The sequence below is a fragment of the Chiloscyllium plagiosum genome, unplaced genomic scaffold, assembly GCF_037043375.1.
Source record: "Chiloscyllium plagiosum isolate Xiang-an unplaced genomic scaffold, Cpla_swu_hap1 HiC_scaffold_16, whole genome shotgun sequence".
Classification (NCBI taxonomy): domain Eukaryota; kingdom Metazoa; phylum Chordata; class Chondrichthyes; order Orectolobiformes; family Hemiscylliidae; genus Chiloscyllium; species Chiloscyllium plagiosum.
In genome coordinates this window covers 23,022,227-23,046,641 of record NW_028270154.1, presented here as the reverse complement: position 1 = coordinate 23,046,641, position 24,415 = coordinate 23,022,227, and the positions used below count along the sequence as shown (strand labels likewise).

The 24,415-nt window shown below is 39.6% G+C and overlaps 1 protein-coding gene across 14 annotated transcripts in view; it reads right to left on the bottom strand.

Moving 5' to 3' along the window:
• LOC122556528 (teneurin-2-like) overlaps window positions 1-24,415 on the bottom strand; it is a 2,772,576-nt gene that overhangs the window by 2,058,827 nt on the left and 689,334 nt on the right. For all 14 annotated transcript variants that reach the window (XM_087995212.1, XM_087995211.1, XM_087995218.1 and 11 more), the window contains one exon: window positions 9,082-9,165. The gene's annotated coding sequence lies outside the window, so the exon portion shown is untranslated. The remainder of the gene's footprint in view (window positions 1-9,081; window positions 9,166-24,415) is intronic.

Genomic DNA, 24,415 nt, shown 5'->3' with positions numbered 1-24,415 from the left:
AGAAAGAAACCCACACCTGCACAGTTACTGCCTTTAAAGTTTAGATTCATGTATCGTTGGACATCGGAGTGCTTCTGGGAAAATGAACAGAGTGAAATTCACAATTAATTTTGGAGGAACCTGTTTTGAAGAGGTCACAGCACAGAAACAGAAAAGAGAATACTTTTAAGTGTGGCCTGACAGTAAGTCTGCAGTAGTGAGTAGAGTTTTTTTTCTTAATTATATGTTATTTTGAGAGCTGTCTCTTGATTAAACTTAAAAATATAAGCCAAAAATATTAAGTTAGCCTGGAGCAATGTTTTGTAGAAGAATAAAACAATGCTATTTTCTAGGTCTGCAGACTGGAAGAGGCAAAAATGGCCTTCAGTAGACAGATATGCTCTTCTTGTCGGATGTAGGAGTTTAGGAGAGTTTACATGTTACTGAGGATTATATCTGCAATAAATGCCACTGGTTGTGAATCCTATGAGATTAAATGGATCAATTGGAGAGACAGTTAGAGGCAATGAGGAATTTACAAAAACAAGGGATGCGATGGATGGCAGCTATAGGAAGGGAAAAAAGATGCAGATACAGTTACATAGATGGATTAACTCCAGGAAAGGTAAGAGAGTTAGGCAGATAGGGCAGGAGTCTTCTGTGGGTATCCCTGTTTCAAACAAGTATGCTGTTTTGGAAAATGTGGGGGGTGATGGATTCTCAGGAGAATGTAGCAAGAACCACCAAGTTTCTGGTATCGAGACTGGCTCTAATGCAGAGAATAAGGTAGGACTGATAAGGTAAACTGCATTTATTTCAATGCAAGAGGCCGAACAGGGAAGGCAGATGAACTCAGGGCACAGTTACGAACATGGGACTGGGATATCATAACAATTCCAGAAACGTGGCTCAGGAATGGACAGGACTGAAAGCTTAATATTACAGGATACAAATGCAACAGGAAGAACACAAAGGGAGGCAAGAGAGGAGAGGGAGTGGTGTTTTTGATAAGGGATAGCATTACAACTCTACTGAGGGAGAATATTCCCAGAAATACAGCCAAGGAAGTTATTTGAGATGAACTGAGAAATAAGAAAAGAATGATCACCTTATTGGGATTGTAATATAGACTCCTAATGGTCAGAGGAAAATTGAGAAACAGCTTTGAAAGGAGATCTCAATTACCTGTAAGAATAATAGGGTGGTTATGCAAGGGGATTTTAACTTTCCAAACATAGACTGGGACTGCCATTGTGTTAAGGGTTTAGATGGAGAGGAATTTGTTTAGAGTGGACAAGAAAACTTTCTGATTCAGTATGTGAATGTACCTACTAGAGAAGGTGCAAAATTGACCTACTCTTGGGAAATAAGGCAGGGCAGGAGACTGAGGTGTCAGTAGGGGAGCACTTTGGGGCCAGCAATAATACTCCTATTAGCTTTAAAATAGTCATGGAAAAGAATAGGCAAGATCTAAAAGTTGAAATTCTAAATTGGAGGAAGGCTAATTTTGATAGTATTAGGCAAGAACTTTCAAAAGCTGATTGGGGGCAGATGTTTGTAAGTAAAGGGATGGCTGGAAAATGGGAAGCCTTCAAAAATGAGATAACAAGAGTCCAGCGACAGTATATTCCTGTAAGGATGAAATGAAAGGCTGGTAGGTGGAGGGAATGCTGGATGACTAAAGAAATTGAGGATTTGGTTAAGAAAAAGAAGGAAGCATATGTCAGATATAGACAGGATAGATCGAGTGAATCCTTGAAAGAGTATAAAGAAAGTAGGAGTATACTTAAGAGGGAAATCAGAAGGGTAAAAAGGAGACATGAGATAGCTTTGGTAAATAGGGTTAAGGAGAATGCAAAGGGTTTTTAGAAATACATTAAGGACAAAAGGGTAACTAGGGAGAGAATAGGGCCCCTCAAAGATCAGCAAGCTGGCCTTTGTGAAGCCGCAGGAGATGGGGGAGATACTAAACAAGTATTTTCATCAGTGTTTACTGTGGAAAAGGATATGGAAGATATGGACTGTAGGAAAATAGATGGTGACATCTTGCAAAATGTCCAGATGACAGAGGAGGAAGTGCTGGAAGTCTTGAAATGGTTAAAGGTGAATAAATCCCCAGGATCTGATCAGGTGTACCCGAGAACTCTGTGGGAAGCTAGAGAAGTGATTGCTGGGCCTCCTGCTGAGATATTGTACCATTGATAGTCACAGGTGAGGTGCCGGAAGACTGGAGATTGGCAAACGTGGTGCCACTGTTTAAGAAGGGTGGTAAGGACAAGCCAGGGAACTATAGACCAGTGAGCCTGACCTCGGTGGTGGACAAGTTGTTGGAGGGAATCCTAAGGGACAGGATGTACATGTATTTGGAAAGGCAAGGACTGATTCGGGATAGTCAACATGGCTTTGTGTGTGGGAAATCATGTCTCACAAACTTGATTGAGTTTTTGATGAAGTAACAAAGAAAATTGATGAGGGCAGAGCGGTAGATGTGATCTATATGGACTTCAATAAGGCATTCGACAAGGTTCCCCATGGGAGACTGTTAGCAAGGTTAGATCTCATGGAATACAGGGAGAACTAGCCATTTGGGAACAGAACTGTCTCAAAGGTAGAAGACAGAGGGTGGTGGTGGAGGGTTATTTTTCAGACTGGAGGCCTGTGACCAGTGGAGTGCCACAAGGATTGGTGCTGGACCCTCTACTTTTTGTCATTTACATAAATGATTTGGATGCAAGCATAAGAGGTACAGTTAGTAAGTTTGCAGATGACACCAAAATTGGAGGTGTAGTGAAGAGCGAAGAGGGTTACCTCAGATTACAACAGGATCTTCACCAGATGGGCCAATGGGCTGAGAAGTGGCAGATGGAGTTTAATTCAGATAAATGCGAGGTGCTGCATTTTGGGAAAGCAAATCTTAGCAGAACTTATACACTTAATGGTAAGGTCCTAGGGAGTGTTGCTGAACAAAGTGACCTTGGAGTGCAGGTTCATAGCTCCTTGAAAGTGGAGTCGCAGGTAGATAGGATAGTGAAGAAGGCGTTTGGTATGCTTTCCTTTATTGGTCAGAGTATTGAGTACAGGAGTTGGGATGTCACTTTGAGGCTGTACAGGACATTGATTAGGCCATGTTGGAATATTGTATGCAATTCTGGTCTCCTTCCTATCGGAAAGATGTTGTGAAACTTGAAAGGGTTCAGAAAAGATTTACAAGGATGTTGCCAGGGTTGGAGAATCTGAGCTACAGGGAGAGGCTGAACAGGCTGGGGCTGTTTTCCCTGGAGCGTCGGAGACTGAGGGGTGACCTTGTAGAGGTGTACAAAATTATGAGGGGCATGGATAGGATAAATAGGCAAAGTCTTTTCCCTGGGGTCGGGGAGTCCAGAACTAGAGGGCATAGGTTTAGGGTGAGTGGGGAAAGATATAAAAGAGACCTAAGGGGCAACATTTTCATGCAGAGGGTGGTACGTGTATGGAATGAGCTGCCAGAGGATGTGGTGGAGGCTGGTGCAATTGCAACATTTAAGAGGCATTTGGATAGGTATATGAATAGGAAAGGTTTGGAGGGATATGGGCCGGGTGCTGGCAGGTGGGACTAGATTGGTTTGGGATATCTGGTTGGCATGGACGTGTTGGACCGAAGGGTCTGTTTCCATGCTGTACATCTCTATGACTCTATGACTCTAGGTGTACCCTAGAACTCTGTGGGAAGCTAGGGAAGTGGTTGCTGGGCCTCTTGCTGTGATATTTGTATCATCAATAGTCACAGGTGAGGTGCCGGAAGACTGGAGGTTGGCTAACATGGTGCCACTGTTTACGAAGGGTGGTAATGACAAGCCAGGGAACAATGGACCATTAAGCCTGATGTCGGTAGTGGGCAAGTTGTTGGAGGGAATCCTGAGGGACAGGATGTACACGTATTTGGAAAAGCAAGGACTGATTAGGGATAGTCAACATGGCTTCGTGTGTGGGAAATCATGTCTCCAACTTGATTGAGTTTTTTGAAGAAGTAACAAAGAGGATGGATGAGGGCAGAGTGGTGGACGTGATCAAAATGGACTTCAGTAAGGTGTTCGACAATGTTCCCCATGAGAGATTGGTTAACAAGGTTTGATGTCATGGAATTCAGGGAGAACTAACCATTTGGATACAGAACTGGCTCAAAGGTAGAAGACAGAGGGTGGTGGTGGAGGGTTGTTTTTTAGACTGGAGGCCTGTGACCAGTGGAATACCACAAGGATCAGTGCTGGGTCTGCTACTTTTCATCATTTATATAAATGATTTGGATGCGAGCATAAGAGGTATAATTAGCAAGTTTGCAGATGACACCAAAATTGGAGGTGTAGTGGACAGCGAAGAGGGTTACCTCAGATTACAACAGGATCTTGACCAGATGGGGAAATGGTCTGAGAAGTGGCAGGTGGAGTTTAATTTATATAAATCTGGGGTGCTGCATTTTGGGAAAGCAAATGTTAGCAGGACTTACACACTTAATGGTAAGGTCCTAGGGATTGTTGCTGAACAAAGAGACCTTGGAGTGTAGGTTCATAGCTCCTTGAAAGTGGAGTCGCAGGTAGATAGGATAATTAAGAACGTGTTTGGTATGCTTTCTTTTACTGGTCAGAGTATTGAGTACAGGAGTTAAGAGGTCATGTTGCAGCTATACAAAATGTTGGTTAGGCCACTTTTGGAATATTGTGTGCAATTCTGGTCTCCTTCTTATGGGAAGGATATTGTGAAACTTGAAAGAGTTCTGAAAAGATTTACAAGAATGTTGCCAGGGTTGGAGGATTTAAGCTATAGGGAGAGGCTAAACAGACTGGGGCTGTTTTCCTTGGAGCGTCAGAGGCTGCAGGGTGACCTTATAGAGGTTTACAAAATCATAAGGGGCATGGATAGGATAAATAGACAAAGTTTCTTCCCTGAGATGTGGGAGTCCAGAACTAGAGGGTATAGGTTTAGGGTGAGAGGGGAAAGATATCAAAGGGACCTAAGGGACAACTTTTTCACATAGAGGGTGGTAAGTGTATGGAATGAGCTGCCAGAGGAAGTGGTGAAGGCTAGTACGATTGCAACATTTAAAAGGCATCTGGATGGGTATTTGAATAGGGAGGGTTTGAAGGAATATGGGCCAGATGCCGGCAGGTAGGACTAGATTGGATTGGGATATCTGGTCAGCACGGATGAGTTGGAGTGAATGGTCTGTTTCCGTGCTGTACATCTCCATGACTCTATGACTAAGTTGTGGAGGGCAAGTTGCTTTTGGAAAGAGATCATGAAGTTTGTGTGTCTCGGGAAGTCAAATGGTAATATAATGTATTTCATTGCATATTTACTATTAAAATGTGTTGTTTATATTCACATGGTCAGTTATAATAAAAGTTGTAATCATGCACTATTCCATGAAGATATTAATATATATTTGGAATGATCGGAAAAAGCAGGCAACTAAGGCTGATTACATCTTATTCATTTGTGGGAATCTCTGGTCAGGTCTGCATTTATTGCTCATCCTATACTATAGTCAATTACACTGCTGTGGGTCTGGAGTCACTCGCTGTCACAAGGTAAGGATGGCACATTTCCTTCTCGAAAGGATGTTAGAGAACTAGCATCTTTAAAACAATCAACAGTGGTTATATGGTCACCAGCGATGAGGTCTATTACTCCATTTGTTCCTGAATTGAATTCAAACTTGACCATCTGTCACAATAGGATATGATCCCATTCCCCCAGAACATTTCCTTGACATCCTAGATTACTACACCACCATGTCTTCACTCAGTAACTCTCACAGGAAATCAGCTAAGAAGATAAAATCAGTTGTTGGATAAATGAATGCAATAATTCTAAATGCAAGGTGGGCTAAATTGGCCATTTTTTATGATCATGTAGATTATTCTCAGTTGTGAGGTCATTTTTACATTCAAAGTAAATATCAGCATATTTCTTTCTCTGTCCATAGTTATGCTGTGACTTTGATATGACAGGAAATTAACATTTATTACCGTATTTGTTCTTGCATGTCTCTTTGTCTTCCAATATCACCAACTCTTTGACTGAACTAACCAAAATCCATTCTGAAAGTGGTACTGCGATATTAACCTCCCAAAGGAAAATTATGAGGAAAATAAAACAGAAGTAAGCATAAGTAACTAAAAATGTGTTCATTATTGTGAGTATGGGACAACTTTCACTGTGTTATGAATGGCATTTTCCGATGATTTGGTTCCAAAGTCTTGCAGCAACATTGATAAATGTTTAATTTGATAGGGGTGGAATCTTCTGCTCTTTTTCATGGTAAGATTGGAAGTAGAAAGGGTATTCCATTAGATTCTGTGATACTGTATCTTCAACCAGCACCTTCCCACTTCCACCAGATTAGGTCAGAGACAGAAGGCTCATGGTGAGAGTTAACACCCCACCACCATTTAAGGTCATACAGCACAGAAACAGACCCCTTCATCCAACCAGTCCTTGCTGACCATAATCCCAAACTAAATGAGTCCGACCTGCTTATGCTTGGCCCCCTTCCCTCCAAACATTTCTTTTTCATGTGCTTATCCAAATGTCTTTTAAATGTTGTAACTGTTCCCGCAACCACCACTTCCTCTGGAAGTTCTTTCCACACGTGAACTATTCTCTGTGTAAAAAAAGTTGCCTCTCTTTTTTAAATCTTTCTCTTCTCACCTTAAAAATATGCCCCCAGTCTTGAAATCCCCACCTTAGGAAAAAGACAGCTGTCATTCACCTTATCTATATCCCTCATCATTTTAAAAACCGCTATAAGGTCACCCCTCAATCTGCTATGCTCCAATGAGAAAAGCCCCAGTCTATCCAGCCTCTCCTTATCACTCAAACTCTCCAGTCCTTAAGTCAACACGTCAGGATCATTTAAGTGCCTCGCTTGTTGGCATTAACCCAGCTGCAGGTAGAACTGTCACCATGCAGTTTCGCAGTAGCTGATATGGTGTAGCCAGCTGGTCACCTTAGCTGGGATTCGGTGTGGAGTTCCTCAGTCTGAGGTACTCAGTCTAATGCCTGATCATAGAACATCAGGAAAGGATTCGAGGCCTCCTGTGAACCTCCTGCCTTTGCTGCTGACCCAAAGCTTGCATCCCCACTGCCTGATGGCTTGGCAGGCCTTCCAAACTAAAGATGGCATGGATCAGTTGCCAGCTGTGAGTGATGGGCAGGACCACAACGCTTCAAAAGATTCCACTCTCAACCTCTAACTCAAGCAACAGCTTACACCGTACATGAAGAGGATGAGATGTCTTCACTTATTTAATCACATACTTATTTTCGTTGACACCAAAGTAAAATAATAGTATTGAGTTGGTAAATTACTTGAGATCTTTTTTTCTGCATTATCTTACCACAAGTTATCAATAATTGCTACCAGAAACAGTTCCTGAAAAATTCCTTGAATTGTCACCATCTTTCTTAAGCTTGCATATTATTTCTTGTATTTTAAACTTGATATTACAGCAATCATAAAGCCCTTACAAACCAGATATCATGGTATCATAAGACAGTAAATGTTGACAAATTACATCGTTAAGTTATTGGACATGTTGACATGGGTAGAACATTCACAATTTTGCTGGCATCTGAGTGTCTTTACAGCAGATATCCTATTTCGTTTTCCAATAATGTTCAATATCTTATGGTCTGATCAACTTATTTCCCATTAATGTCAATGCCTGTTCGCAAAAGATTCAATTCTGCGTTTCCTTTCCCCTGGCACAATTGGTGGGTATTGCCTGCACACGTCTAACCTAAATGTTAGTAAAACAATGCGATTGGGGATGTGTTGGCTATTATTTCTGGAAAGATTTCAGTGAATGTTATTATTGAAGCTCAAAGACTGTCAAAATCCCATTTACAAAGTGACATCTTCACTGGGACCGCAGTGACTGATGAAAATTGAATGAGAGAATCTTACTGCCCGATAACGATGTAATATTGTTCCTTTTTACAGTCTCTTGAGGACTCTGGTGGAAGTTTTAAAGCATACTGTAGATTACTTACAAAGTACTCTAGTCACATCTGGTGGGTAAAAACTGGTACTACACAAAGCTTTTAGTTCTACACTATATGAAGTCTTTGGAGATCTATAAAACAGTAATTGTTGCCAAACATATTCCCACTAATAGATATGTGATATTGTTACAAGTTATTACTTCAAGAAGTAGCTGAAAAATAATAAGCGTAATAACTATAAAAAAAAATAAACTAAATGCAAGATCTGTAATTTCACTTATTTGAAAGATTTGATATAAAGGTCCATGTCGATCAGTTTTAAAAAGTACTGCATTGAACTCTAAGCCTGATCCTGCAAATAGATACCTCTAATAAGACCTCTTAGAACATCAACTTTAGATTTTTAATGAGGTGTCTGTTAGTTTCATTGAAAACAAGCTTTGCATTCAGCAAAAACAGTGAATATTGTCTTGTACAAAAAATGCTACATCACAAAATCACTCATCAGAGTGAACTACTATGGAACATCGATCTCATAGTTTCCCAGCAAATGGTGCAGTGTCATACATACCAGGTACTGGGTGATCTCTGCTGACTGATAAAAATAATGTATCAAATATACACAGTAAAGCATTAAGAACAAAGATAAATATTGATATTATTTTTGATTAATCGATCAATGGGATAATTTTAATTTCACACCTTCCCTCTATTGGTACTGGATAGCTTCTTGCATGGCAGATGATAAAATATGAACATGTTAATAACTCCATTCCATTCCCAAGTAATCCACATGCCCAGTCAATCCCATCAGTTATCACATTTAATCTGTTTCAAGCAAATTCTATTGTTTTTCCATTTCATTCAATTCCAGCAGGTGTTTCTTCCCAGCGACAGCCTTGACATCCATTTATGTATCTCGTCAGACAAAATGTGAAACATGTATAACTCCCAACAAAATAAAACAAAACAATGGTCACTATAAAAGTGCCTTATCTCTGCCCATCTCAGTGTATATTGCATTCTTGTTGAACTACCATTATCTATCAAATATTTTAAGAAGTTTGTCTAACAACAATGCTAATAAATGAATAATTAAAGAGAAATAGTTGTCCTTACCTTTAAGAATGCTTCAGCAAATCACAACAAAAATCATTGAATTATGGAGCACACTTTTCCAAAGGTTTCCATTCAGTCATCAAACTGTTGAAAAAGAAAATAATATGAGAAATATACTGTCTAAAAGAGTGACAATTGGTCGTATTGTGAAGTTGAAGGTGTGTACTGTACCTTTAAGAGAGAGAGAGAATGTTGTTCTGCAATGAAAGCTGACAAGCACCTGTCATACAACTAACTAGCAGCCCCAGAATGTACTGGAAAATTGAAAATATGTAACATTTGGCCGTGAAATGGATATCTGAGTGGGTTGCTGTTTTGACAACAATTCAAATTTCACCAACCAGTTTAAATTATGCTCCAGGTAGCTAAAAGTCAATCGAGTTTGAATTTATTGTTTTGCCAAAATCAAACCAATAAGACAATCTGATGTTGAGGATATAAAAAAGGCAGGCAGTTTGAAAGTCAGGTAGAGCAACTGCCATTTGAAAAACTCTGTATCAAAGATATCTTTTTACATGGAACATCTTCACAGTGAAAAGAAAGAAGATGACTCAGGGAGAACTTCAGCTGGATGAAGACAGACACTGGAGATGACAGCTGTTGTATGGTTTTGAAATTAAATTGATGTAATTTTAATAAGGTTTTTATTGAAACAGTATATTGTTATAGAGTCGGAGGCAAATGATAAGCAATTAAGAGAAGGGGACGGCTGAGAGTTGTGAATAGTTGTTTAAAGTTCACTTTTAGAGTTAAAGAATAAATTGATATCATTTGCTTCAGACAGTGAAATGTGAGAGTTCTCCTGTCACTCATACTTTAACAGATTATAAGGCGAGGTGGGTTTTTCTGGGTGTTTGGTTTAATTAACAGAAGGATTCACCTCTGTGTCATAACAGTACATACAGGGGCAAAAGTAGAGTCATAGAGATGTACAGTACGGAAACAGGCCCTTCAGTCCAACACATCCAAGCTGATCAGATATCCCAACCCAATCTAGTTCCATCTACCAGCACCCGGCCCATATCCTACCAAACCCTTCCTATTCGAATACCCATCTAAATGCCTTTTAAATGTTGCAATTGTACCAGCCTCCACCACTTCCTCTGATAGCTCATTCCATACACGTACCACCCTCTGCGTGAAAATGTTGCCCCTTAGGTCCCTTTGATATCTTTCCCCTCTCACCATAAACCTAAGCCCTCTAATTCTGGACTACCCATGCCCCCCCCCTCCCCCGCCTCCCCAGGGAAAAGACTTTGTCTATTTATCCTATCCATGCCCTTCATGATTTTATAAATCTCTATGAGGTCATGCCTCAGCCTCCGATGCTTCAGGGAAAACAGCCCCAGCCTGTTCAGCTTCTCCCTGTAGCTCAAATCCTCCAACCCTGGCAACATTCTTGTAAATCTTTTCTGAACCCTTTCAAGTTTCACAACATCCTTCCCATAGGAAGGAGACCAGAATTGCACGCAATATTCCAACAGTGGCCTAACCAATGTCCCGTACAGCCGCAACATGACCTCCCAACTCTTGTACTCAATACTCTGATCAATAAAGGAAAGCATACCAAATGCCTTCTTCATTACCCTATCTACCTGCAACTCTACTTTCAAGGAGCTGTGAACCTGCACTCCAAGGTCTCTTTGTTCAGCGGCACTCCCTAGGACCTTAACAATAAGTGTATAAGTCTTGCTAAGATTTGCTTTCCCAAAATGCAGCACCTCACATTTATCTAATTTAAACTCCACCTGCTATTCCTCAGCCCATTGGCCCATCCGAGGTAACCTCTTCACTGTCCATTACACCTCCAATTTTGGTTTCATCTGCAAACTTACTAATTGCACCTCTTAAGCTCACATCCAAATCATTTATATAAATGACAAAAAGTGGTGGACCCAGCACCGATCCTTGTGGCACTCCACTGGTCACAGGCCTCCAGTCTGAAAAACAACCCTCCACCACCACCCTCTGTCTTCTACCTTTGAGCCAGTTCTGTATCCAAATGGCTAGTTCTCCCTGTATTCCATGAGATCTAACATTGCTGACCAGAATCCCATGGAGAACCTTGTTAAATGCCTTACTGAAGTCTATGTAGATCACGTCTAATTTCTGTTACATTATTACCCTGAATATACATTTTATAATGTATTTTAATAAAGCAACACCAGTATAGAACTGAAGAAAAAAATGTCCAATTGTTTATCCCATTAAATGATTAACCGAAAGGCCAATCACTACACTATTTTGTTTGTTCATTTCCAATCATAGATTAAAACACAGTCTGTACAAGTCTTTTATGTTCACTTTTATATTTCTATGAACTATTTCCTATTTTGCTACCTATTGTCAGCATCAAGTGTTCCCAAGTTAGTTAAAGCACAGCTGGATACACAACAAAAGTCTCCAGACTTGACTTCAAAAGCCTACTGTAGCTCCAACCTCAGATGATAACCCTTTTTGTTCCTGTATACCATGTTTACGTTGTTCAGCCTCACATGAATGGATCTGTTTTACGGTAGGAATTCTGTTGTAAGACTCATGATGATTTGGTTTGAGACTGGTCTTGGACCCTTACATCTGACAGAGAGCATGATTTTCATTTCAATAGCCTCTTGTGGGATTTGAAACTAGGCCTCTGCAGCAGTGAGCCTGTGTCTAGTGGGTGACAAGATGGCTAAGTGCTTAGCACTGCTGTCTCACAGCACTTGGGACACAAGTTCACTTCCAGCTTTGTGTGACTGTCTTTGTGAAGTTTATATATTCTCCCCTTGTCATTATGGGTTTCTGCTGGGTGCTCCTGGGTGCCCCACAGTCCAAGGATGTGCAAGCTCAGTGGATTGGCCATGTTAAGTTGCCCCATCGTGCCCAGTGATATGTGGGTTAGCTGTGGTAAAGGCAGAGTTGCAGGGTTTGGGTGGGATGCTCTTTGGCGGGTTGGCGCAACCTTTATGGGCTGAATGGCCTCTTTCTGCACTGCAGGGATTCCAATCCCTAAACTGTTACATCACAAAATTGCTCCCTTTTGATGTGAACTACTGCCGATCGCATTACTGTTTGAAGTCAACAGTATTCCACTTGTCACAGATTCAGTGAACTAGCCCCTCGTGAACATACTGAGGAAAATCACAAACTGAATAATAATGGGTTAAAAACTTTTGAAAAGTAGCATCTTGATTCTCAGAGTTAGAACAACTATTCTTCAATTTCAAGTATATTTACTTTAAAGATACAAAAAAACTACCTCGGAATATAATAGCAAAATAAAATGCAGAAATACTTATTTTTTCTTTCATTATTCTTCTACACCAGATTGTATGACTGCAAACAAATGGTTTGCAGCCCATCATTATTGCACTGAAGTCTGCTCCTTTACTAAAAGATATCTCAAGAGATCATCACATGGCATAGCTGTGATGGAATTATGGGTATGATGTTTGTGATGAGATGTGGTCAATTCTGAAAAGATTATGTTTACAACCTTGCCAACTTACTCTGAGATGATGGTAGGTCTGGGCCTTAAAAGATTACACTTACCAGAGTATTGGGAATTTCCTCTCTTGCAGCTGGTCTATATCAACTGTAATAGAGTCATAAAGCATGGAAACAGGCCTGTCAGCCCAACTCGTCCACGTTGACCAGGTTTCTTCAGCTGAACTAATCCCATTTGCCAGCACTTGGCCCATATCCTTGAAAAACATTCCTCTTCATGCACTTGTCCAAATGTCTTTTCAAAGTTCTAATTGTATCAGCCTCCACCACTCCGCTAGCTGCTCATTCTATATATGTACCAGCTTCTGTGTGAAAAAGTGGCCCCTCAGGTCCCTTATAAAACCTTTCTCTTCTCACCTTAAAACTATGCCCTCGAGCTTTGGGCTATCCTAACCTCGGGAAAAGATCTCCACCAATCGCCTTATCTATGCCTCTCATGATTTTATAAACCTCCATAAGATCATCCCCCCAGCCTCCAATACTCCATGGAAAAAACGCCCCAACCTATTCAGCCTCTCCTTACAACTCAAACCTCCAGTTTTGGTGACATCCTTGTGAACATTTTTTATACCTTTTCCAGTTTAATAACATGCTTCCCATAGCAGGGTAATCAGAATTGCATGCAGCACTCCAAATGTGGCCTTACCAATGTTTTGTACAGCTGTAACATGACATCCCAACTCCTGTACTCAATGCTATGGCTGATGAAGGCAAGCATGCCAAACGCTTTCTTCGCTACCATCTACCTGTGATGCCACTCTGACAGAACTATGTACCTGCACCCATTTCCCTGTTACACAATACTCCCCAAGGCTCAACCATTAACTGTATAAGTCCTGCCTTGGTTTGTCTTATCAAAATGCAACATCTCACATTTAGAGTCATAGAGATGTACAGCATGGAAACAGACCCTTCGGTCCAACCCGTCCATGCCGACCAGATATCCCAACCCAATCTAGTCCCACCTGCCAGCACCCGGCCCATATCCCTCCAAACCCTTCCTATTCATATACCCATCCAATTTATCTGAATGAAACTTCATTTGCCATTCCTCAGTCTACTGACTGGGTTGATCAAGATTCTATTCTACTCTGAGATAACCTTCTTCACTATCCAACATATCACCAATTCTGGAGTCATCTGCAACTTACTAACTGTATGTCCTGTATTGTCTTCCAACTCATTCACACAAATGATGAACAACAAGGGACCCAGCAATGATCCTTGCAGCAAACTGATCACAGGCCCCCAGTAAGAACAACAGCCCTCTACCACCATCCTCTGTCTCCTACTGTCAAGCCAATTTTGTATCCAATTAGTGAGGTCTCCTTACATTCCATGTGACCTAACCTTACTGACCAGTCTATCGTATGGAACCTTGTCAATGCCTTGCTATCTCATTGAACCAGACATGCAAATGGGAGAAAACTAATTAACCATTCGTGATCTACAATTATTCTACAGATTTCAGGCTCATTTTGTCAGATTCAATTCAAATTAACAACCATGTTAAATTTGGAGCTAATTAGTATTAGGATGCGGGTAGAGTGCCATAATCTTGTTTCAAAACAATATTTGTTATCACCAGAAAACAAGTGCTATGTCATGGAAAGGAAATTGGAAATAAGGGAAGTTGCTCCAAAGGACTGTGTCCATGTCAGAATGTACACAAATGTGGTCCACTTTACTGTTACTACAGGAAGTCTGTATTTTCCTTATGTTTCCCAATGTGGATCTTGATGGCAGGAATAAAAGTATAAGCACTAATCCCAGAATTACTCAAGACTTCAGTTTAAAAAAAATAAATAACTTTACATTTTGTTCAGCAATGAAAATTCAATTTCTTCCAATTTTAAGGTGATCAAGAAGAGAGAATAGAGATTTCCAGAAATTGAGAAAACCTTACAACCTACAGATGAAAATTGTTCCACTTGGAACAGAGAAGGTTAGATGGAGATTTTTAAAAGGTGTTCAAAATTCTTGAGGATTTTATCAAGTAAATGAGGAGAAACAGGTTGCACTATTTGGAGAGCCTGCAACAAAAAGAGATATATTTACAGTAACTGGTAAAAGACTCAAGGGGTGAAAACAGCTATTTGGTGTTGCAGAACTTGAATATTGCTGCAAACAGAAAATGTTGCTGAAGTTTTTCATTTTTCCACTCATCAGGACAAATACAATACCAAATTCCAAACAATCCCAACAATTACAGGGGAGCTGTTTTTGCTCATTTGACTCTGATGAGCCAAGATGTTGTCATGAAGAAAACCAGAGTTCTAAGTATTCCAAAAAAGGCACAAGTTTGAACATATTCCTGTTGTTTGCAAAGGATGCATCCATGTGTGGCTTCTGGCTGGTGTAAATGATCCATCGTATGACCATTATTTTAAACTTGTTATTGTTTTATTACTCAGGAGTTTTCAACAAGTGCTTTCTAATCATTTCTAACAGGAGACATTTTGTTTGAGGGTTTGCAGGTGCAGACGATTGGGAAATGCTCTATTCTTTGTCTTTTATGAGCAGCCAGTAAAACATATTGTTTGTATCAATCAACCTTCCATTGTGACATCCGACCAACACACCTGATATTATCCCAGCAATGGAATTCATACACAACCTTTCTTAATCGTGTGGTATTTAGAATGTCATTTTGGACTGGTGGCAAACTTTCATTAGTGGAAAATAGCATTCATATCACCACTGCATACTGGCTGTGTATACTTAGAATCCCATATTATAAAGTTTACGATATCAGATATTATGATCGTTTTGGTACTACCAACTACTACTAAAACAAGTCTACCTTCAGTGCTCAATGTATGTGTTTAATGTCGATTCACATTATTTAAGATTTGCCTCATCATCATTCTTGTAAATAAGCCCCGAACCACTTACTCATTTTGATTTGGAAGTAGAGAATATAAAAACTATACTGCAGTGAAATGATTATCTTGATCACTGTGTATTACACAATTGGGCCACTTCCAAACCTGGAGATCGTCTGGTATCCCTCTAAATAGCCTGGAAAGCCAAGTATCTCAAAATTGTGAACAACGTGTCTCAGTTGTATACACAATGTATTTTCTGTCAGTCCAAAATGATGATCTGGCTGCCACACAATTGAGAAATAGTATGAATGACTTTCAGTTCTAGAGTGATATGAAGTTTGTGGTTAAAATGTTACTATAAAAGACTGGTTAAAACAAAGAGAAATCAGTTTCTCTGGCTATAAGAGTACAGATTAGACTTAAGTAGCCCACAATTGCAAAGGCTGAAATAAAACGTTTACTGGGATTCCACAACTGAACAACAATTGCTGAACAACCTCAAGCGTTAATAATTACACAAATAACAACTTAACATAATGAGTAAAGTTCATTATGTGCCTCATTTATGATTGGTGCAAGTGAAATCAACTCATATGCAAATAATAAGACTTATTAACCTTATCCCTGTTCCTTTTTTGGGAATTGCGTGGAAACGCAGAAAATTTCTGGTATCCCATTTCTTTCTGTGTGGCCAATCAGAATTGTTTTGTCAATGAATTAGCACACTTTCCTTATGTAATTTAAATTATGGTGATTGCTTAAAATTTTGTATTTATTTTATTTATCATGCTGAGTTCAAAATGAAAAGCTTCAGTAATCCATTTCTGTTTTGGGCCATGCTCAGAAGAGATAAAACTTTTCTTCATTCAGAATCTTGTTATGATCTGGAATGAATTATCTGAAAGTTTGGTGGAAGTCATTTACATTATTAAATTTCAAAAAGAAATTGGATGTGTACTTAAAAAGAAAAAAAATCTTGTAAGGCTCTGAGGAAAGAGTAGGAGAGAGGGACTGATTGAATTACATTTTCAAAGAAGCATGATGAACAGAATAGTTTCTTTCTATGCTGTATGATTCAACATACATCCTTATTTAACTGTTCCCTGCAGTGTAATGATGAATGTTATAACCATCAGCCCTTAAAACACCTTCTTCTTGAAGAACATCTCTTTTGTAAATTATTCAAGTTGGGAAATTTGACCCTCCAACTCATCATTCATTATAATTCTGTTTAGATACACAGGCTCCATCAGAAAGTTAGTATGGGAAGAAGAACCTACCAATAAAACTCTGATTGCAAAGAAGAGTCAACTGCAATTTTAAATTAAGGTTTTCTTTTAAGGGAATAAGTAATTCATTTACTTTGTACAGTATAGAAAAATTATTCAGTATTAAGTCTGTTTGTTCCACAATTATAACCAAACTTAGCCTTTTGCTGGTTGTGAAGTATGCTGAATACAAATGACATGTTTCCACATGACCACAGTCACTAAATCTGGAAGTACTCAATTGGTTTTAATCATTTTGGGCAGCTTGAGGATTTGCTACATAAATGTACCTTTTCGAAAAGTGTATATACCAAACTACAGATGGGTGAAACAACTGGATAACCACATCAAATTTACTATTTTACATTATCAAAGTTGCTTGTACTTTCTCACTGTCAATCAGTTAAGAGAAACATGAATGGAAATTGATCCAAAATAACTTATCTGTGACAAACTAAGTTTTATAACATGTCCACTTTTTGATCTTAAATGGTATCTGAGGAGAAGGAAGGATCTTGATGGCAGTGTTTTTTAATTCATCCATCGGACTTTGGTGTCGCTGGCTGGACAAGCATTCATTGCCAACCTTAATTGCCTAGAGCGTAGTTAAGAGTCAACAATGTTGCTGTGAATCTGGAGTCACATGTCAGCCAAATCAAGTAAGGATGGCAGATTTCCTTCGCGAGTTGGGTTTTTTCCTGTCAATTAGCAATCGTTTCATGGTCATCATTAAACTCTTATTTCTAGATTATTATTGAATTCAAATTCCACCATCTGTCATCATGGAATTCAAACCTAAATCCTCAGATTCCATTTCTCAACCTATTTCAACTAGGCAGACACAGATTTGTCCTCATTCTTAACTGAGTTCACTGATGTCAACCATGAAATACTTTAACCGTCGTCAGTGCCTTTAGAAGTAAGGGCGTGAGCAATAAATATAAACCATGTTTGAACTCTCCTGAACAGTTTCCAATTGTTTCTACTCGAAATTTTCATGTGAGGACAGTATTGTTCTGAACGATGCAATCCTTCATCCTTCAATGTGTTCCTTGTGGTTATAAATTCTTGATGTCACAAGGAATTAAGGGCGACGGGGAGAATGCGGGTAAGTTGAATTGAAATGCCCATCAGCCATGATTGAATGCTGGACTGGACTCAATGGGCCGAATGGCCTTACTTCCACTCCTTATGGTGTTATGGTCTTATATATTAAATATCATTTTTTATTTTGTTGCCAAGTGATTACTGGTCTTAGATCAGAAATTTCATAAATCATGGATTAAAATGTTGACTGATTAATTTGTATTCCACAGCTATTTTATGACCATTGGAAATTTATGAAAATATAAACAGAAATTGTTAAATGTTCTACTTAAAAAATAAGCTTGATTCTTACATTGCCATGTGATCTCTGTTGTTTAATTGAATGAAATCACCTAAGTTCATGTTTTGTACGTAAAATTCTGGAACATAACTTGTATTTTACTTATTGACTCATAAATTGTATACAGTGAGAATGAGTACAGTCATAGAGTCATACAGCACAAAAATAGAACCTTCAGTCCAACTTGTCAATGCCAACCAAGTTTCCTGATCTCAACTAATCCCATTTGCCTGCATTTGAAACATAGCCCTCTAAATCTTTTCTATTCATGTACCTGTCCAAATGTCTTTTAAATATTGTAACTGTACCTGCATTGACCACTTCCTCCAGCAGTTCATTCCACAAAAAAAACACCCTCTGCATGAAAAATTTGCACCTCAGGTTCCTCACCTTAAAAATATGCCCCCACCCTAGGGAAAAGACCTTTGCTATTCACCTGATATATGCCCCTCACAATTTTATAAACCTCCAAAGGGTCATCTCTCAACCTTCTACGGTCCAGTGAAAAAAGTCCCAGTTTATCTAATCTCTCCTTATAACTCAAACCCTCCAGTCCTGGCAACATCTGACGAATTCATTTCTGAACTTTCTCTAATTTAATGGTATCCTTCTTAGAGAATACATTAACATTTTGTATAAAGTGAGTTATTAGGCACTAAAGAGTAGATAAGATAGTGTCTGTGGAGAGAAAAAAAATTAATGAGTGGAATTTTATGCTGCACTGAGGTCCTTGCCCTGTCTGCAGTGGTATTGCTGGAGTTGATTAGTCCAAAAAAATCCAGAACTCACTGGATTCTGGGAGGGTTCCAACAAATTGGAAAACTTGCTATGTGAGCCCCTGGTCAAGAACAGAGGAAGACAGAAAGAACCAAACTATAGGCCAGCTACTATCACATCAATTGTTGGAAAAATATTAAGGAAGAAATAGTAGGACATTTCAAAAACCTTAACATAATCAGAGTCAAAATTGTATTGTGAAAAGGAAATCACTTTGATAAATTAGTTCGAGGTATTTGAAGGTATAACAAGCAGAAATGATAAAGGAGTGGATACATAGAGAGTATTTAGATTTCTCATGGGCATTTGAAAGTGTACTACATTAAAGGTTTTTTTCGCAAAATACCATCTCACAGTATTGGCACAGAATGACAATTCGTAACACACAGAAGATAGAGAGTTGGATTAATGGATCTTTTTCCAGTTGTAGCGTTGAGGCTAATGGGATGCCATGAGGATCAGTCTTCGAGCCTTAATTATTTATTATCTCTGTGAAGGATGTGGAGGATGGGAAGACTGTAATGAGCAGTTCTGGTCCCTATATGTAAGGAAGGATATATTGCGTTAGGGACAGATGAAAAGTGATTCATTAGGCTGATTCCTAGAGTTAATGGATTGATTAACAGTAACAAATAAACTGGTTAGTTCTTTATTCATTACCTTTTTGAAAAATAATGGGCGATCTTATTGAAAAATGGAAGACATTGAGGTGGCTTGACAGGGTAAATGTTGAGAAGATACTTGCACAGAGGAGGAATCTTGAACTCAAGAACACAATTGCAGAATAAGGCAACACTCATTTAAAACTGAGATGCAAAGAAAATTCTCTCAGGCAGCTGAGAATGTCTGGAAATCTCTACCGTGGAGATGGAGTTATGGATGCCAGATCTTGGAACGTATCTTGGAGGTGTCACCTCTGGGACACCCGGACCAACCAACCCAACCACCCTGTGGCTCAACACTTCAACTCCCCCTCCCACTCCACCAAGGATATGCAGGTCTTTGGACTCCTCCATCGCCAGACCACAACAAAACGACGGCTGGAGGAAGAGTGCCTCATCTTCCGCCTAGGAACCCTCCAACCACAAGGGATGAACTCGGATTTCACCAGTTTCCTCATTCCTCCTCCCCCCACCTTGTCTCAGTCAAATCCATCGAATTCAGCACCGCCTTCCTAACCTGCAATCTTCTTCTTGACCTCTCCGCCCCCACCCCAGTCTGACCTATCACCCTCACCTTGACCTCTTTCCACCTATCACATTTCCGACGCCCCTCCCCCAAGTCCCTCCTCCCTACCTTTTATCTTAGCCTGCTGGACAAACTTTCCTCATTCCTGAAGAAGGGCTTATGCCCGAAACGTCGATTCTCCTGTTCCCTGGATGCTGCCTGACCTGCTGCGCTTTTCCAGCAACACATTTTCAGCTCTGATCTCCAGCATCTGCAGACCTCACTTTCCCTTCATTAATAGGTATACAAAGTACAATATCACAGAGGTCAATTTTAGAAACTAGTTAGGTCTCAGCTGGAGGATTGTATACAGTTCTGGATGTCACAGTTTAGGACAGATGTGAATTTATTGGAGAGAATGCAGAAGACGTTTATCTGTCTGGTTCCAGAGATAAGAAACTTCAAACATTGGGATTGTTTTTCTTGGTGAGAAGTTTCGAAATTTTCAAAAGTATGAGTGGTTTGGAGAGAGTAGATAGAGGATGATTGCACCTGTTATGAGAGGATCTAGAATCAGATATTATAGACTTAAATTGTTTTGTGAAAGAAGCAAATGTGAGGTAAGGAAAAGACTTTTTCACACAGTGAGTAATTAGGGTTTGGAATGCATTGGACGTGTAATGGAGACATGTTCAATTGAGGCATTCAAGAGGGCATTAGATGCTTATTGAAATTAGCCAGAAATGGACGCTCTAACTTGGCTTCCTCCTATTGTCGAGGAGAAAGTGAGGACTGCAGATGCTGGAGATCAGAGCTGAAAATGTGTTGCTGGAAAAGCGCAGCAGATCAGGCAGCATCCAAGGAGCAGGAGAATCGACGTTTCGGGCATGAGCCCTTCTTCAGGAATGAGGAAAGTGTGTCCAGCAGGCTAAGATAAAAGGTAGGGAGGAGGGACTTGGGGGAGGGGCCTTGGAAATGCGATAGGTATGCAAATGCGATTGTCCTCCCCTAAGTCCCTCCTCCCTACCTTTTATCTTAGCCTGCTGGACACACTTTCTTCATTCCTGAAGAAGGGCTCATGCCCGAAACGTCGATTCTCCTGCTCCTTGGATGCTGCCTGACCTGCTGCGCTTTTCCAGCAACACATTTTCAGCTTCCTCCTATTGTCCTCGATATCATAGATAGCAGACTTCAGCCAATTTGATTCGCTCACATGATATCAAGAAATGGTTGGAGGCATTGGATACTGCAAAGACTACGGCCCTGACAACATTCCAGCAATAGAAAAGAACATTTGTGTTCCAGAATTTGCCGCTGCCCTAGCCAAGCTGGTCCAGGACAGTTACAACACCAACACCTATGTGGAAAATTACCTGCACACAAAAAGGACAAATCCAATCCAGTCAATTCTGCCCATCTGTCTACTCTCACTCATCAGCAAAGGGATGGAAGATGTCAACAATAGTTCTATCAAGCAGCATCTGTGCAGCAATAACCTGCTAAATTTGGTTTCCACCAGGGCCACACATTACAACATGGTGCAAACATGAGCAAAAGTGTTCAATTCCTGAGGTAAGGTGAGAGTGATAGTCCTTAACATCAATGCTATATTCAATCAAATTTGGAATCAAGGAGCCCTAACAAAGCTGGAATCAATAGGTATCAGCAGAAGGCACACAGAACACTGGTTATGGTTCTTGGAAACCAGTCATCTCAGCTCCAGAACATCATTCCTTTTAGCGGTGTCCTGGACCCAACCATATTCAACTGCTTTATCAAGACTTTCGCTTCATCATTAAGTCAGAAGTGGACTTGTTTGCTGATCATGGCACAATGTTAGTCAGTATTTGTGACTTCTCAGATACTGATGCAGTCTATTTCAAATGCAAATAAAATGGATAGGCCGGAACATTTTCCCGTGCAGTATAGGAGATTGAGGGGTGAACTTACAGAGGTTTTATTAAATCATGAGGGACACAGATAAGGTGAATAAAAAGGGTCTTTTCCCAGAGTTGGAGGGTGGAGGTGAGTTAAAATTAGTGGGCATATTTTTAAGGTGAGAGGAGAAAGATTTTGAAGCGACCTGAGCGGCAACCTTTTCACATAGAGGGTGCTTCGTATGTGGAATGAACTGCTAGAGAAAATGGTAGATGCAGGTACAGTAGCAATATTTAAAAGACATTTGGATAGGCACATGAATAGATAATGTTTAGAGGGATATGGACCAAACACAGGCACGTGGGATTAGTTTAGTTTGGGAAATTTGGTCGGCATGGATTAGTTGGACTGAAAGGTCTGTTTCTGCACTGTATGACTATGACTTTAACTGTTAAGGAATAGATTACCTCAGTGTAAGGAGTTTCATTTTAAAAGTTCCAGATCAGAAGTATTGGTTAAAACTCTGAACAAGTTATTTGGATCTAACAAAGTCTAAATACAGTAGTATGAAAACTCAAGGAAACGGCTGATCAGTTTCTGATTACTGGGAATTGAATCCCCATGAAATTAAACCCTATACATGTGGTGAAGAAAATAATTGTCTCCGGTATGAGTATTGTAAAAGAGTGCTGTTATGATTAATGGGATGATATTCTACTGTGTGCTTTTAAATCTTTAAACTTGTGTTATATGTAAATAGCTTGGTTTATTTTGGGTTTTTTTTCATAACAAACTTCTTATTTTTAAAACCAAATCTGCAATCTTTCCTGTTTGTGTTGCAGTGAAAGACCACACAGATGAAACAAAAAATAACTATCAAGCGAGGTTTCAGTCTGAAATCTCAGTTGTCCAATTTTAACATCATGTGGAATTGTAACAAAACAACATGGAATGAACTGACTATGCAGTGAGTGATTGGAGTCTGGAACGCACAATCTCAGAGTTTGGCGGAGGCAAATTGAATAATTGCGTTCCAAATAAATTGGATAGTTATCTAAATAGAAAATGAATGGTCTAATGGGAAAGACAGGGATGTAGTTCTAACTGAATTGCTCTCACGAAGAGCTAGCACAGACAAAACAAGAAATGTTAGCATTCCCTGACTCCATGTTCTAAATTTGCAATTAAAAAGCACAGCCTCAAGATATCTCAAAATTTTCACACAGTGAAGAATTTTCGAAGTGTAGTCACCATTACAAAGTGAATGCTATTTGTGAATGGCTTTGTTCTGAAACAGCAACTGGCCAGATAACCATTTCTGCAATGTTGCTTGAGAGATAAATGTCAGCACTATGATGTCTTTTATCTTACCTTGAGAGAACAAAAGGCACCTTGGTCTGGTGCCTCTTTCAAAATTAACACCAATTTTGATAGTACAGCTCTTCCTTCATAGTGTACTGCCATGTCAGTGAAGATTATGTGCTCAACTCTCCAGATGGATTGATGCTTGAGTTTGTGACTTTGTAACTAAGCCTGTGCTCACATTTTCTTTTAATGTAAGTAATTGTGGAGTATTAAGTTAGGCTTCTGAAAGTTTAAGTTCAGAGGCAATTATATTAACATGAAATCCTGAAAGAGATATTATTATCTTAAAAATTGTAGTCCAATTCAAAGTTCCAATGATAAACAGCAGGCAACAGGAGCAGGAATGCCATATCAAGTTTTCACTTTGATGCTACACAGCAGAGCAAATGGTTTTGAGGTACTTGAAGCAGTTTAAAAAAAATACACAAAGTTTTCCACAAGATACGACAATAACAAAAATGTTGCCACAGAAATAAAATTGATTTCACCGACTAGAACTCGGAAAGAGCATATGGAAAGCAACTTATTCCAATGTTTTACTTAAACGAATGGTTTTACTGCATTGTAACTCTGTACATTGAGAGTGAAGGCAGAATCTTGTTTGTTAGCATCTGTAGTTTGTGCATGTGATGCTAACCACTGCCAATGTTTGCTTGTGAGGATATTTGCCACTATCCTGATTTTCTGATTAGTTCTACAGGGCCTACAAAGTCTAAAGTAGTGGAGGAAGGCTACTAGCTAGTCTAATGAGAAGATGTTCTTGTCTGAAACAAGATGTAGCTTATTGCATGATAACAAAGACATTACAATCAGTAAAATAGGCCGTGTTACTAAGGCTATCTGGATATAGTCATTTGAGATAAGAAATTGTTCATACATATACTGGGCTACATGAGAAACTCCTCATTTCTTTCATATTCTTAGAGCTTCCATATCAGAATTGTCTCTGACTTTGTTGGGTTGACACCATCTGGTGAACTAGTAACGTGTTATCTTCACAATGTATTTGTTTTCATATAGCTGTCGAATCTCATTTTCCCCCTTATGTCATTAGCACAATACTCCTTGGTTTCAAAGCAGCTTTTCTTGGATAACGTCGACTAAATTATTAGTTAAGCCTGGTATAGCTTGAGATGGATATGTTATCCCATGCTCCAGAATCAAGCTACTGATAC